Here is a 16,460-nt window from a genome sequence, read left to right on the forward strand (position 1 = left end):
CTGATTAAGAGAAAATCAAGCTGATAGCATGTAGGTAAATTGGGCCAAAAGCCCTTCTGTTTTCATTGACTTTTGACTTCCCTCCCTATTACATGTTCTCTTAAAGCCTCTGTTTAATACTGTAACTTTACCTTCTCTTTTTGTCTCTAATGGTCACTTTCTAATTCCTCCTCCAATAGATTGAAAAATGGGGGTGTCTACATCTTCTACAATGTGTACCATGAAGATGGGAGTTTGTTCTTTGCTTAACAAAACTTCTAGGGAAAAAAATTGAGCCTTCGTTCCTTCCCAAGCATCTTTTGAAAAATCGGAGGTTTTGTATTCAGGTAGAAGTAAACATGAAACAATAATTATATGTAAATTAATAAAGCAGGAAAGACTTTATAAACACCCACCCTAGATAAGTACCTGATTTTTTTTTTTTTTACAATTTTGAAATAAATGGTTTTATTGCATTTGTGCCAGTCCTGGGTTGCATCAGCTAGGTGATGATACCGACAAGATTTACTCCAGTATTACAGACATAATCATAATATTTCACTTGCTTGCCAAAAAGTGTTTTTAAATAACAAATTCAGCCTCTGACCCTTGCAGGAAAACATACACTGCCAAGTGCAAGGTGAAAACTGAGAGTTCATCATATAAAAAAATGTTCCATCTTAGTAAATCATAGTCATAATTGTTAAATTAGATTAAGTAGATTTGCCATCAGTATTTCCAATTTCAACGTTTTGCCACTGTGTCTCCATCTTAATGTTTGGATTCACAGATCAACATGGAACACAGTAGGCATTTTATTAGTTTGTTGAATTAACAAACAGGGAGATTTCTAAATGACTTGATTCAAAGCTTAGCTCCTGTAGAGACTGGACGGTGAAATGAAAGTTTGTCAGAAGCGGGGAGGTTGAAGTGGCTGACTGAAGTTTTGTACGAGAAATGATTTTGTTCTTTCTAAAATTTGACCCTGCTGCCTTCTGATTCATTTTACTCACATGTCTTAGGTAGCTGCATTTCAAGCAAGGAGACTTTTTGGAAACTTGGTCAGAGAGGATATTCCATCACGTTCCATCTTGGTAGGCGGCAGATTATTGAAGATTTCACACCCCCGACCCCGTTGTCACTAGTGCCTCACCCTGGGTGGATGTTAGAGCTCTGGTCTGTGCAGAATCAGGCATCTGATTTTTCTTGATGTTGGAGAAATGTGTGGGGTTTTAGAACTTCAGGAACATCCAAATAGTTTTTTTCTTTGAAACCTGCTGGAATTTCTTATTCCTAAACTGCACAGTGAGGGAGGTGGTAGGAATCACAGTAAGTGACACATTTTCTTAATTAATTCTCTGTTAGTTTTTTCCTTCACTATTTGGGGTCCTTAGAGAATGCATCCCATTGTGAAGTTGTTTGAGTCCTGTACGAATGTGTGTATGTGTAAACATGCACACCACATTTGTCTACATAGTGTGTGCACACTGCATACATGGATAGAATGCACACACATGCACAGTACATGATAGCCACGTGTGCATACCAAGGTGTACGTGTGTGTAGGTGCACACATGCACGCAGAGCACATCTAAGGTGGTTTCCTTTCCTAAACCTCAAATAACTCAGGTTTCTTTCCTAACACGTAAAGTCCCTTCTACAAAAAGTTGAAAAATAAATATTATAATCAGCGAGGCATCACAAATAACTTATATCTCAATCAAGCTATTAAATGCTTTTTAATTTTTAAGTAGATAGGGGAATAAAATAGCTGCATAGTTCATAAAGTGGTGTGCCATTACTGCATGCTGTGCCCAAGAATTAACACCAGCCTTTCACACTCATGAAGTAAAAGTGGATTTGAACTGTGATCAATGTATTATCCTATATTTCTTATTGTGCTTTCTCTCTCCTTCTTGAGCACCTTTGTAGACTAAATGGCTACTAATGACATAATTACAATTGTTTGTCACCACCATAATGCGTGATTTCCGATCTCATCATGAAGATGTAAGTTAGATAAAGGAGGAGTTTTGGCAGGAAGACAAAGTGCAGTGATTTATTAAAGGACAGATGTGGTTGTTAAAAGCTTTTCTACACAAGACGCAATTGAGTGATGGGAAATAGGAATGAAATCGTTCCGCACAGCCAGCCCGTGGTTCTTGGTGTGGGTGACACAGTTGCTCATGGAAGCATGACAAATGAGCCCCATGTTTTATTGTTGTGTACTAGTTTTATGTTGGAATTTAAACAGGGTGAGAAAGGTTCACATTAGCTTACACCGGCCAAGTAGGTGTTTAAAGGAAACTAATGAGACTTAAAGGGCTGGCGATATTTTCAGTTTGCTTAGTGCCTCATATCAAGAACTGAAATAGCGTACGTTTCTGTCAAGTTTCAAAGAGGGAAAATCCCAGCACTGTCAAAAGAGACCCAGAGAGAGAGAAAGAGGTTAATATGAGAATTCAGAGAAATCAGAAGCAAGTGGAGACAAGATATTACTTAAGCACTGTTGACATACATATTGTACACATCGACTTGACATATATACAATCAGATTAGATAGATGCTTCTAAGGAATAGGCACAATTTCTGGTTTTAGTAGTATTTGCACACATAAACCTCTGCTAAAATAATGTTAAGACTCTGGAGTGATGGAACCAATGAGTGGTTCAAAGAGTGCTTTTGAGCTTTTGGAGGAGGAAAGAGGGAAAAGAAGAAGAAAATGGTTATGTATATGTATTTTAAATTTTATTTTTATTGAAGTGTAGTTGATTTACAATGTTTCATGTGTACAGCAAAGTGATCCAGTTATGCATACACATACGTATACATACACTTACTATGTTTTAAAGCCATTCTGTGGTCTCAAAGTGCCGATCTGTTTCTTTTTTTCCTCCTTCCTTCCTTCCCTTTCTTTCTTTCTCCCTCTCTCTACCTCCTTCCCACGTCCCTCTCCCTCTCCTTTCAACTCCCCTGTGCAGTTTTATCTGGAGAAGCATGATGCTGTAGGATTGGGTCTGCCTAGTATGGAACCTGGGACTATACTGGGCATAGGAGCTCTCCTGTCTCTTCCAGGGTAGATAACAAAATTACGTTAAATGGTTTAAATGGAAGACTTAGAGTTTTTTAGATTAACTCCATTAAGCCGGGAAGAACTTTGGTGGGGTGTTCGTAATACTGTGACCTGCCCTGTTCTGTCAGTGGAAACTCCAAGGTCCTCTTCTGGTTTTCTCTCCCAATTTCACAGACTTGATGCTGTTGTAAATTTCCTGGAGTTGGTGATTCCATGTGTATTTGTAGTATTACCTACTTAACATTTATTTGCCCGTGTCCAGAGGCAGAAGCTGCATCACTGAGCCTGTCCATTACCTGGCACAGAATATACATTGGAGCAGTATTTGTAGAATGAATCAAAAGGACTGCATGCATGATAGCCTACAATTCAGGATATTGCTTGGAGAACGCTAGCAAATCCAGGCAGATGAAACTTTCCCAAACCATCAGTACTCATTCACACAATTCATGCAGCAGTTTAGATGGCCCACTTGCCATCTCCTTAAAGTTTGAAGCCTTAGAACCCAGGTTAGATCAAACCCCTTCCAAGCTGACTTTTGCCTCCCAGGCACTCATCATGCAATTCCAGGGACTGCCACTTGATGGCTCATACCCGACCCTTGGACAATTTAAAGAATAAAGTCAGAAAAAATACACAAGTTTTCTCCAACCCTTGACTCTCTCTCTTCCATTTAAAATACATGTCCTTCATGACTCATATATTATATTTTATAAAAAGGTAGGTAAAAATTGAAATGCAGGGTGTAACAGTTCAAAGAGATGAAGAGCTGTCTTGATGGGCATTCGGGGAGGATCCCTGCACAGCGGCAGCACTGGTGCTCGGAAGGGCCCTGCTCGCACTCAGATGCTCTGCTGCTGCCATCTTGAAATTCTTTACGGTTTGGGACAAGGGGTCTCTCATTTTCATGGTGCACTGGGCCCTCAAATTACATAGCTGGTCCTGCCTGTGGGTATTTTTCTCTCTGGCATCGTAGTCCCGTGTGACTTTTCAGTTGCTGACTTTCCTTACCTGGCCAGAATTTGTTACTTGAAGCCACCTTGCCTCAGGCCCAATCTTCCCTGACCATATGGCTCCTAAAGGGTTTACTGAGTGCTTGGTGGGAAGCCTGTCCTCCCTGGACATGAGCAAACGGGATAAGAGCTTTGGCTTGGAGTCAGGCTTGTGGCTTCAAATCGTGGCTCTACCAGGGTCTGGTTACTTAAACTTTCCAAACCCAACTTCCTCATTTACAGAAAAGGAGATGATGGTAGTGAGCCTGCCTGCCTTCTAGGCTGGAAGTGAGGATTAATTGAGATAGTGTGTAGAACAAGCTTCCCAGATGCCTGGCTCAGCAGGCAGCATTCCATCACTGCCAGGCACTGGTGCGATCTGGAAGCACCGCATTTCTGGCTGCACCTGACACGCAGTGAGCTTCCTGCCCTTTGTGGTTGTTGCTCCACTGAAGTTGCAGGACTCTCACCGTGCTTTGATGCTGTGACGTGCCAGCGCTCAAGGTTCCCTGTCGCCTGGGACCGAAGTTCAAGGGAAGACTTGACTCAGCTCTGCTCACTCCCTTTTCCTAACTGAAGCCCAGGCTGCTCCCTCTCCTCTCTGCTTCCTGATTAACACGAAAAGGATTTGTGTAACTAAACTCGGCATTTTGTAACCCATTTCTGTTTCCCACTGGTTCAAAGATGTCTCTTACTCAGTACATCATTAAAGGCACCAACCTCTTTTCTGCAGAGCATTTAGAACACATTTGGAAACAGCTAAGTAATTTACAAATAACCTCTCCCTCCTCCACTCATCCAGGAAATTTGTAAAACATTGGCCATATCAAAGGAACTTGTGTTCTTAGGGAGAGGGACTATGTTATTGGAGACTGATACGATGTGATCCATCCATTTATCTAACACATATCTCTTAAAGACTGTCATTGTGCCAGACGATGTGGTAATTACTGGGAGTGTAACTGTTTACACCACCACAAAGAACCTTGCTGTTGTGAGGCTGATGTTCTAGTCAGGTTGGATACCGGACACAGTGAAGAATGGTATCAGAGAAAAGTGCTGTGCGGAGAAATAAAATGAGATGATGGAATAAGAGTGCCTCTGGGCCACTTTAGAGGAGTTAGCCAGGGAGAGCTTCTCAGAGGAGGTGACATTTAAACTGAGGTCTGAATGGCAGGAGGGAGGCAATGGAAGGTAGGCATTCTAGACTTAGGAACAACCAGTGTTCAGACCCTAAGTTGCCATGACTTGGTGGGTTTGAGGAAGAAGACCAGTGTGGCTGGAGGGAGGTATGAAGGTGGAGAGGAGAAGTTTGTTGAGCATGAGAACTGTCTGGGGCCTAATCTTGGACTCTGTAAGGCAGAGTCATGTGGTCCCTGAGCTTTATTGCTCTGTTATTGTCAAGCTGAAAGGGAACGAGGAATCTCTTCGGTCATAAGCTGAATAATTCAATCAGTGAAGCATTCTCCAGGTGTTTCCTGGGGGAGAATGGGTGATTTTACCTGGATTTATCTACTTTATTCTCTAATTAAGAGGCATAACACTCTTGAAAGGAGCACTGGAATTAGAGTCCCAAGACAAGCCTTAACTCTACTGGGATAAGCTGTTTCATTTCCCTGCTGCGTCTTTTCATGCATAAGACAGATAATGCCTTTGACACCACCTTGGAATAATGAATTAATGACTTAGGGCTTGTGGCAACTACTTGACAAATGCAAAATCACAGATGAATATTCAGTATTATTATTGATAATCCTTCATTTGATCACCTTACCTACTGAAAACACCAAATTTTCTTAGTTATAAAAAGTGCATTTTTCTATCCATTAAAGAGTTTTTACATTACTTATGGAGGAACCTAGCAGATAAGTTCATGATGGATACAGTTACCTTATTCGTTAAATGGTTCCCAGGTACTGGTTCACCCTCTTAGGTAACCGTTTGACCATCTCTGTTCCAGCCTGGGATGTTAGAACAAAAGGCCAACCACCTATGGAATTCTGTCTCCTAGATTTCTTGTCTCTTAACTGGACTGACTGTGAAAAATGGGAAAACTTGAAGTACGGGTTAGCCATTGGTTTTAAATAACTTGCCTTTAAAGAGGATTCACCAGAGTTCTTAGAAGACAGAACTCCTGTACCTCCAAAAATCACTGCTGATCACCGTGGATTTGGGCTTGTGGAGATGAGCAGTTTACGAACTGTTCTTTGGGAGCTGGTAGTTCGTGTGGAAATTTGGTCTCTGTAGTTGGCATTTTTGATACAGGGCTTGACTTTAGTCTCTGTCAGCTTCTCAGAATCTCTCAATCTGCCCAGTAGGACATTTGTATTTGTCAAAGAGTCGGATGGGATAACAGATTCCGTGGGTCCAATTCTCCACCGTTAGTTTTCAGGAGCCATGTAAATGGCCCCAGGGTATTTGAGTTTTAAAATCTTACACTTCTTTGCTTTCATAGACACCCCTTGGGAAGATAATCTCAGATTACTGGAAGACTTTATTGTTAAGTTTTAGAGAATTTTGCATTCTGCTTAGAAATCATTTTTAAGTTTTATTAGAACATTTACTAGCAATGGCGCTGATTATTTTAAATATGACCCTGGAAATGGGCTATGTCAGCTTGAAAAGACTATTTTTAACAGAATTTGGTTTTAGAGGCAGGTTTTATAGACATTATAGTAATACCATTGTTACCTAATTAGCATCCACTGTGCAAATGTACGTGGTATTAGAGAGGCAAGTATACATAAAATTATAAATTGTGACATTTTATGAGGTTTTTTTTTTATCATGAGTCTTATACAGTCATCATTACTTAACAGTGTGAAATGTGGCCTTAGACATTACATCATGTAAAGATCAGGAGACCAAAAAAAACTGGGGATCAATTTTTGATTATAATTAAGTTTTAGTATGAGGCATTTCTGAATATGTGTCACGATTATGAGTCATGAATTTCACACCAAACCTGACCTATTATGATTATGTTTCTACTTCAAGGGGTTTTCAGTATTTAAATTCTGAACCTAATTCTAAGGTTTCAGAATGATTCACATTCAAATCTACTTTTATGTTTCATAATTAAATAAGAAAATATTGCTTATACCTACATTTTTACTATTCTTGGACATATTATAATTATTTCTTTAATTTCACCAATAAAGTAGTCCATTTCTTCATTAGTAAATTACAAGGCTATCTTAATAAAAAAAAATTAGTTTGAATGTGGCTTGCCATCTCAAATAGTCATTTCAGTTTGGAATTTTCTCACCTCTTTCATTAGTCCTTTTTGTAAAATGTGAAGATACTTTCTAGGTAAAGTAATCCCTTCCAAGCGGTAAAATAACTTCCTTTTTGGAAAGAGTTATTAGAGTCTTATTCTTTATAATCTTAAATACCACTTGTGTTAGAGTGAACAATACATGAAAAAATTACACTAGTTAAAAAAAGAATGATTACGACCTAGGGCAAGTACATTGCAATTATATGTTCGTGGAAAAGTGAGCTTTCTACTGGGAAACGTGTGATGTAGATGCCCATGAAATTTCCAAAGTTTAAGTATTTTTGTAAATTAGGTTGTTCCTAGTTAAACAGGTGGCTTTAAAGGCTGGTTTCACTGTTGTTTTAATCATAGTTTAGTTACCATGGAGAAATATGCAAGTTAGCATTTATACACAGAAGTGAAATTTATGCTGCATAGATAATAGCCTAAATTTAGCTTGACTTAAGTTTACCACTTCCTTTTTTTTTAACCAAAAAGAATAATAATATATCACATATATCCATTAACAAGTTAATTTCTTTAAACACTACTGTCATATTTTTAGAGAATTTCTTTTCTTAAGCATCACTGGACACTTCTGTTAATGTGACTTCTTCCCATGTGAGCAGAATATAGCACATTGCATTTGATTTGCTCTAATTGTGTCACCCTTAGGTTTAATAAAAGGCTTTGCTAAGCTTAAGATCAGTCATGTGATGAAAAACTAATGTTTGGACACATTGTGTCTCGTCTTTTTGGGTTTTGCCAAGGACTGTTATTTTATACTGAAAATCTTCAGAAAATGTACAGTGGTGGGTGATGAGACCGACCTGGTTTCAGAGCCCAACAATAGTTTGGATGACCATTTGGCTGGATTTTCCGAGACAGGCCTTCATAATGTACTGTTTCAACATTAATGGCCTCTTAGCTGGGTAATAGATTTTTCAGCCTGAATTAAGAGATTTCGTCTGTGTGGAATCCAGCCGCCGGGAGCTGCCTTTCCTGCCATTTGCTCTACCCAGTACCTCAGAGCGAAGGCTAAGTTTTCAAGGACAAATGTAGTAAAAGTGTCCTCATCCAACACGAGGTCCCCCAGCACTGAGAGAGAGCAGCAGATCCCTTTCAACACCAGCTGTTCTCACAGATATAGATTGCTGCAGTGAAATTTTCTTAATATAATTCAGGAAGCTCTAGAGAATTCTCCAAAACAACTGTGCCAACAAGGAAAATGTTGAATTTTTCATCAGCTGCCCAATGCTGAGAGTTAGTGGGCAATCCGTTCATTCATGACCAGATGTTCAGTGTGGTAACACTCTGCAGTTAACTTGAACCCTGTGGCCTGTTTACCATTGGCTACAAGGACATTGGCAGCAAGCTGGCATTGGAGAATTGAGGCCTGAACGAGCAAAAGACTGGAGTGTGTGTCTGTGGCTTCCTGGTTTTCACCAGCAACCAGACAAGGTAGGGAGTGATGAAAGAAGGGAACGCCGTCACATCCATCATCCCAGAGGCACAGAGAATTTGCCGTAGGATTGTGTCTTGGGGGAACAGTTGGCAAATTCTTACACTCCTTTTTATTTGGGAAGAAAGGCAGTCTTTGTTGGATAGATTTTTTTTTTTTTTTTCAACCTGTGTCTGAACCATCAAACTTTTTGTGGTGGGGCATTAGGCGTGGGTGGTTAAGACGGTAAGAAAAAGGTTTCTAATTTTAAACTGGAGGAAGTCAATAAAGTTGACTCTTAATATTGAAACCTTACTAGGTCCAATCTGGAATTGGAAATATGTGATATTTTTGCCCTGGGTAAACTTTATTTTTATAGGTGGGAAATATTGAGATCTTCCATTCATATAGATTCACCGTTTCCTTCATAGACGTGTTTTCAGCCCCTGACATTTCTGTGAGCTGTTTTAAGTCTTAGTCTTGGGGAAAGGGGGGACTTTAATAGAGAAGGGGTTTTTGAAGAAACAATAGATTTTACCACCCTGAAAAGGAATCTTCCTTAAAGTGATGAACTGTGTTTGATTCTGGAAGTGAGCGTGCCAGGCACTGGGAGGCAGAATTTCATAACATCTAGTTTGTCTAGGATGGAGGACTTTTCTTCCTACCTCCGTGGCGCTGCATGGTAAATTTTTTTTTTTATTGTAGTAAAATGTGCATCACATCCAATTGACCGTTTTAACCAACTGCAGAATAATTTTAAGTATTATTTCAGAGCAGTATGGGCAAAGGAAAGAAACAAATCTTCTGATTTGACCACTTTTAATTTGGGGCTTAAACAGTGCCATCCCAGTAAGAAATGGGCCTTCATTTACTTGAAATGAGAACAGAAAGTCATCATGGAATAAACGTTTTGCTTTTTGGAGACAGGGGCTGTTTTCTCTTCCTATAGAGTTCCTGACTCCCCCTGCCACATCCTTAGTGACACCCGTCCGTGGGGGCACAAAAGGGAACTTGAAGGGACTTTGGAGCAGCAGAACCCTTGCAATAATGATATTTGTTTTGGCAGCACTTTCTGCCTTTGGTTTACAAGGTTGCAGTAAACACTTCCTTTGCATTTCCTGCTTACAGAGAAAGCGGGTTACATGTTGCAGTGAGATATGGAAATTTCTCAGGACTCTGGGGAAACCTGCCTCTCCCCTGGCCCTTTGAATCACACCAAAGGAATCTGTGTTTCATTTGTCTGGGTGGTTCCCCCCCTACCCCGCCCCTTTTCTTTCTGAAAAGTCCCTTGGCTTGTTGACTTGGAAAAAGCAGGTTTTGCATTACAGCAGGTACTAACATCGGGCTGCAGGGACACGCTGTTTTCTGGGATGCTAACTTGCTGATAGAAAAGTGAGAACCAGTTTACAGTAGCTCTGACACCACTGTTACCTTTCTTCAGTCCTCTCCAGCTGCTCCCAGCCCTTCGGATGCCTTCGCCGTGCACACAGTTTGTTCTTGGGTGTGAAAGCAAACAGTATTTGAGTTGGCAGCAACTTCTCTTTCAGTGGAGTTTGCTGCCTCGGCAAGAAACCGCAGCGTGAGCTTTCTGCTGCTGAAGGTTTCCACTGGCAGGATGGCCTTTTCCCACATTTCCTTGGTTTAAGGAAACAGATTTTTGAACTTTTTTTTTTTTAAAGACAAAATGCCAACATTTAACAGCTGGAGTTAGTATATAATTTATGGTTTTCACTTTATGTTCTTGTGGATGTATAAAAATGAAAAATCCACAAGTATTGTTAAGTTATGCAAGTTTTTGCAAAAAGTATGATTAAAAATAGACCCTCTGTTAGGAGAAATTGAAGAAAGTCATTGTTACCCAAACAGGTATTCTCAATTATTCTATCTTTAATGGTTTTTAATTGTTATAATTTACTCATATTCTATTACATCTCTCAGTGGAGATGTTTCTGAAAGCTCTTTGTTTTTCCTTTGAGAAACAGGTAGGAATTTGTTCAGTTGAACCTCTTCAGCTTTTTTTTTCCCCCAGATTTTATTTTTTAATCTTTTTACATGTCAGCCCATTAATCCTCACTTTTTAGGTAACCCTTCTTGTCCCAGTGGTTTTGTCTGGAGAGTCTCAACTAGAGAAAAAATCAGACGTAGACCTGCTACCTGTCAAGGTGAGTCTTTGCCAACGGGGACTCGTGTGCCTCTCGTGGGAGTTAGCCCGGCCTTTGTTAACGCCACAGCATCTCCTTTTAAGGCGAGCTTTAGTTTTTGTATATTCCCTTTAGCAGAAATTTATATCCACACCTTACAGATATAGCCTGTATATTCCTTATTGGCTGGAGGCCTTACTAAATTGGTAACATATCAGAATCAGGAAACAAATGCAGTCAACCAATAAAAAAAAAAAGTGACAGAACGTTGCCTCCAGATAGGTAGTATGTTTGCGCTATCAATACACAGAGACTGGGGGGTTTGTTGTTATTTCTTTTTCTGTTTATAGAGGCGAAGGTTCTGAGAACCTTTCTTCACATCCCCAAAAGCCACACCTTTAATTAAAAAGTAGCTCTAACGTATTTGTTTTCCTGATTTCTCAGAAAATAAAATAGGAAGTGAAAAGGCCGTTCTCCTTGGTACCGTGTGTTACTGTAAAGATCATTCGATCTGCACGTTAGATTTAGGGTCAGAACATTAGTGTGATGAATAACAGGGGACAAAATTTTTCTTTTCTTTTCAAGGATAGTGGCAGTTAATCATTTTTATCTGCCTGCCTTGTAGACTTGATTAGATTTATTATGTATGCCACATGTTTATGGCATTTTTATTATATGTTGTTAATTTGTTGTAACTGCCACCACTTTTTTTTTTTTTTTTTTTTTTTTTTTTTTTTTTTTTTTGCTTCTTCCCTTTTCTCCCTGGAGGACCCTTGAAAGCATCTAAGTGTCAACTCTTACCTTGTGCTTTGGGAAACTTTAATTTTTAACTTTAAAAAAGGCATAACAGTCTACTGGTTAAAAAATTACCAGTGTTACAGTACATCTCCACATAAAAAGAAAATTTGCCGTTGTATTCCATTAAACACTTATGTTTTTTGTTGTTGTGCTACATTATTTGGGATGGATTTAAGGAACACACATTTTTAAAAACACTTCATCTGAAACCCAGAAGGGAGAGCTGTCGAACATGCACTCAACTGCGATTTTCTTTATTACTGGAAAGTCGTATATGTAGTTTGCAAATCACTGCTAGGTAAGCCAGTTGAGACGCGCATCACTTCATCAGCAGCAAAACATTTCAGCTGCTTAAAAAGTCAGGCAGTCGAATGATGCATTTTAGAACAACACACTCTTTTTTAGCTTACTAGCTCTCAGAATGGATATGGAATCTGTTAAATATAGAGGCAATTCTTTAAATAAGGCCGACAGTTAAAATTGGGAAGCAGGAGAATTAGATTGGAAATGATTTACGATGAGTCTACAGGACATTCAAAAAATAAAGTTAGAAAAGGAAATCCACTGGCTGCGTTGGCTACATCACAGCAGAGGATTTTTACTTTTCCTCCCTTTTGAATTGGCTGGATATATAGGCAATGCACAGAAACAGACTTTCAGGCGGAAAAATTGACAGCGTTTTTCTTTTTACTGTATGTTCTGGCATTGGTTTGGTATTGGCATTCTGAGTCTCCGACTATAACTAAGTCAGTTTCTTGTTTTGACAGTTAAAGAGTTTTGCAATAACAGAGAACCACCCATTCTCTTAGAACATTAGACGTTGAAATAAATAGAAGCTGGACTGAACAGCAGCTTTGTTTTTGTCATGCATCATGAGCATATGGGCCCTTAATAAATACCATTTGAGGATGACACAGGTGTGGTTATGGAGCTTATAATATGTAATCGTCACAAATGCAGCTGCCGCTTTTAAGAATTAGTATACATTGGTTCATACTCCACTACAAGAAGTGTATACATTTCTGTGGAACAAGCAATATGAATTTAGAGGGACAGATTACAGGCAGTATTAAGTCCTTTAGGTCAGAAATGGTTCCACTGACAGCTAAAGCTTTTACTTGTACTGACTTTTTAAAGCATTTGAAATTTTTCCTTGTAATGGGAAGAGAAAAAGCAATATAATTTTAGAAATTTTAGTTATAAATTCATTAATTGTTTCAATTATACAAGTTAACCAAGAAAAATCTGTTTGTTTACTAACTAGTAGTAGAGGAGTTCAGGGGATGAAGTTACTAAGCCAGATTCTGACTTGAGTGTTACAGGAGCTGCACGATGCCCTACAGTCTGCATGAGACGATCATTCAGTTCCTTTCCCCTCTGCCCCATTCACCGTTTAGCTCAATATGTGTTTAAAATTGCCATAGGCAATTCTGAGAAAAGAAAATTCATACTCAAATGCCATACTTAGGAATCTAGTGCTAAGAGAAATGAGATCTATCTTTCCCCACCTGGAGAATTTCAGCTACAGCTTGCTGAAGATATAAACTTTAGATATTTGGGTTAGTTAGGGAAAGAGAGAGAGATGTTTTTCTGGCTCTTGCAAACAGTGAATATGCAACAGGAACCAAAAAGCTTGGTACTTAAGGAGAAAAACAAATAATTCCCTTTGGCTGTCATGTAGAATTCCTAAAGGAGAAGAGAGAAAATTAGTTGGGAAGGAAGTTGACATATGAGCAGACAGGACTTCAAATTTAGGTTAAGAAGCAAGGAGTTTATTCAGTAACATCAGTTAATACCAATGATAGCAGACAACATTTGTTATGGGTAAGGCATTAAGCATAGTGGTTTACAGTTCATTACGTTTTACTCCTCGTCAGCATCCAAGGAAGGGGGTACTATTATTATCCGTAGTTTACCATACAGATGAGAAAGTTGAGTCTTGGAAAGGATAAGCCGTCTTACCCGGGCACAGAGTAGTGAGATGGAGCCAGGATTTCCAGTTGGTCCTGTGACTCAGGGACCAGCCTTTTGAAGTTCCTGACTGCACAGCCAGTGGGCATGAGCACAGGAGTCGTTCAGTCAGAGCCGGGCTCCAGAATAGTTCATTTGTCATCAGTGCATAGAATATAGAGAAGAGCCCAAATTCGGGGAAATTGTGAGGAGCCACAGTCAGAGCCCTCAGTAGGGCAGTTGAAGGGATTGGAAAGGAGATGCCATAGGGGTCACAACACCCTTGAAGTTACATCGACTGGACTTGATGTGAAAGAGAGGGATGTTTGGAAAGTCAGGCTGGTTTTCCCAACACTTGTTCCCAGAAGAGGAGAGAGGGCAGGCCGGGAGGCGGCGAGCTGAGGTTTGGGTGTCATTTGAGGGGCAAGTGTCAATCTCAGGTGGAATCTTTCTCAAAGATGATGAGATGCACGTTGAACATAAGGCTGGGGCAGTAGTTGGGCTGGAGATGTGGATTTGAAGCCAAGGACATGAGTATAGAGAGGGAGACTGGTACGTTTAATTAAGGCGGGGAGAAGAAAGAGTGGCTGGAGAAGGCGACCAGGAAATAAATCAGGCTTAGGAGATAAAGAAAAATCTTTCTGCACATTGAAGATGACAGATTTGTAGGCCATGCTTCAGACACATACCTATACATATTCATATTTGTATACATATTCATGTATATATTTATATACGTATTCCTATAGGCATTCATATGTATCAGTGTGTGTATTTGTATATGTATCGTGAGCATGCGCTGTTCCCTTAAGCACGCATATGTAGACTTGGGAGCCTTTCCCACCTCAGTGAGCACGTGGGAGAGGAAGAAGGGTGGGCTAGGTACCACTCTCTCCCGTGGGCCGCCCACTGAGGAGGGTCTGCTCCACAATGCTGCAAGTCGAGAGCAGTAGAGGGAAGACAGAGTTTACTTCTGGAGTATGTGAGGTTCAGACCGACACACAGAATTTTATCCCCCCTCCCCCATACACATTCCAACACAGAAGCCGGGCTGCTTTAAATGCTATAGTAAATGCTAAGTGATCTATAATAGGATTTTACAGAATTCAGCAAGATTACCATTATGTCGTGAAATATGGGCTAAGAGTGTGGTCAATAAATGTGCTAACTTTTCATTTGGGGTGATGTTTTTCTCCTTTGAAAATCCTTTCATCTGTTGAAATGCAGATGGGAAGCTCTTGGCTTTCATTGCCCTGGCCAGTGCAGAGTGGCGGTTAAGAATTTTTTGGCTTTCCTGCCTTGGACCTCTTCTTAGTTACTAATAAGGTTAACAGTCAAGACGTCCAGGTCTTTACTTGCTTTCTAACTTACTTATTTTCCCAACAGCCAACGAAATGCTGTGTTATGCTAACGTCTGTTTTGTAGTACTGATTGGATCATGAGATGGTGCCCCCTTTTCTTTTCAAGATGCCACTTAAGTGATTCCCTTCCCAGGTTCTATAAAATGTCGCCCTGACAAAAATTGCCCTCCCACGTTAGTAGATTTAAGCATCTACTTCTTGTTTCTTTACATGGACCTTTACTGAAGGGTTAGAATGATTGGGAACACCTTAGGAAGCTTCCGTGCCACCCGCTCCACACAGTGAAGTTCATGTGAACCCTTTACAGGTGATCATTCTCATTTCAAGAAAATAAATTTAAAAACATCGTGCTGATCTTCACACCCCTGTCACTTAGGATATCATCCGCCTTTCTCCTGGGAGTCTCCAGTTGGCCGTGTCACTGAGGACTTTGTCATAATGGTTTGAGAAAGTCATTTATCAGTGGAGGTCACCTTGACTTTTGAGATTCTAATAAAATTGGCTTGAGCCTTTATCTTGTTCCCTGGGGGGAATTCCACTGAGAATTTCTGGAGGCTTCATTTTCATGATTGATTTTGGTTAAAGAACTCTCGATGGTCTCTCTTCTCATGGCTAGTCTCTTGTCTTCTCTCAGAGTTGGGAATTAGCTCCTCTCCATAATTTCCTTCCAACACAACTCACACAGGGCGTTGAACCTGAGGAAGTTTGCATCAGAGACATTTCAAATCAGATGTTCAATAGGCTGGTTCTTAGAATGTATACTTGTCCACTCTGAGTCTGTCCTTGGATCATGACCTCCAAACTTGTCCTTTCTTCTCCCTTTTTCCTAACTTTCTTCTTGCCTCTCATTTCTCTGCTTTCTGTTACCTGCTCGTATTTCTTTAAAAAAGCCACTTAGCTTTCTCTTTCTGTTCACCGTCTCCTTCCAGGCTGGGTTGCTGGGGACTGTGTTTTGCACATCTCCCGCAGCATGGCAAGGAAGACTACTGCCTGGTAAAAAGATCATCTTTTCACCTCTGCACGTGTGTAGACCCCACCTCCTCCTCTCCCCACTCTCTCTTTTCCACATGTAGCCAAAACTAAGACGACTCTGCATGGAGAGACATACTAGGGTTTTATTCCCATTTTGGACCTACCCATTCCGGTTCCATTCTTTTCAACTGCTCCCCTTTAATCAGCCAACTAAATAGGTTATGTCTTGAGTTGCATAGAGGCCTTTAAAGTGCAGCCCCTAAATACCTGCGTTTTCTCATTGATGCCTTTTTCCTTATGCTAGGCCGGCAGTCTTGTCTCTAAATCCTGAGGCCAACAAAACAAAGCAAACACAAAAAGCCCGCAGAACTTCAGCCTTCCAAACATCTAGTTCATAGGAATATTTAATAGAATTTGATTTGTTTCTTTGCTCATTTCATCTTCCTTGTAGTTTACCACACATATGCCATTTTTAAGGCAAGTCTTCTATGATA

The 16,460-nt window shown here is 40.1% G+C and overlaps 1 protein-coding gene across 6 annotated transcripts in view; it reads left to right on the top strand.

Moving 5' to 3' along the window:
• The window catches only part of FOXP1 (forkhead box P1), a 549,899-nt gene that overhangs the window by 148,326 nt on the left and 385,113 nt on the right, over positions 1–16,460 (top strand). The window contains exon 1 of one of the 6 annotated variants that reach the window (XM_032458006.1): positions 10,847–10,906. The exons of the other annotated variants lie outside the window; for them this stretch is intronic. The gene's annotated coding sequence lies outside the window, so the exon portion shown is untranslated. Of the gene's footprint in view, positions 1–10,846; positions 10,907–16,460 lie in introns of those variants that run through there. 6 annotated transcript variants of the gene reach the window in all.

This window comes from Camelus ferus, chromosome 17 (genome assembly GCF_009834535.1).
Source record: "Camelus ferus isolate YT-003-E chromosome 17, BCGSAC_Cfer_1.0, whole genome shotgun sequence".
Taxonomy (NCBI): domain Eukaryota; kingdom Metazoa; phylum Chordata; class Mammalia; order Artiodactyla; family Camelidae; genus Camelus; species Camelus ferus.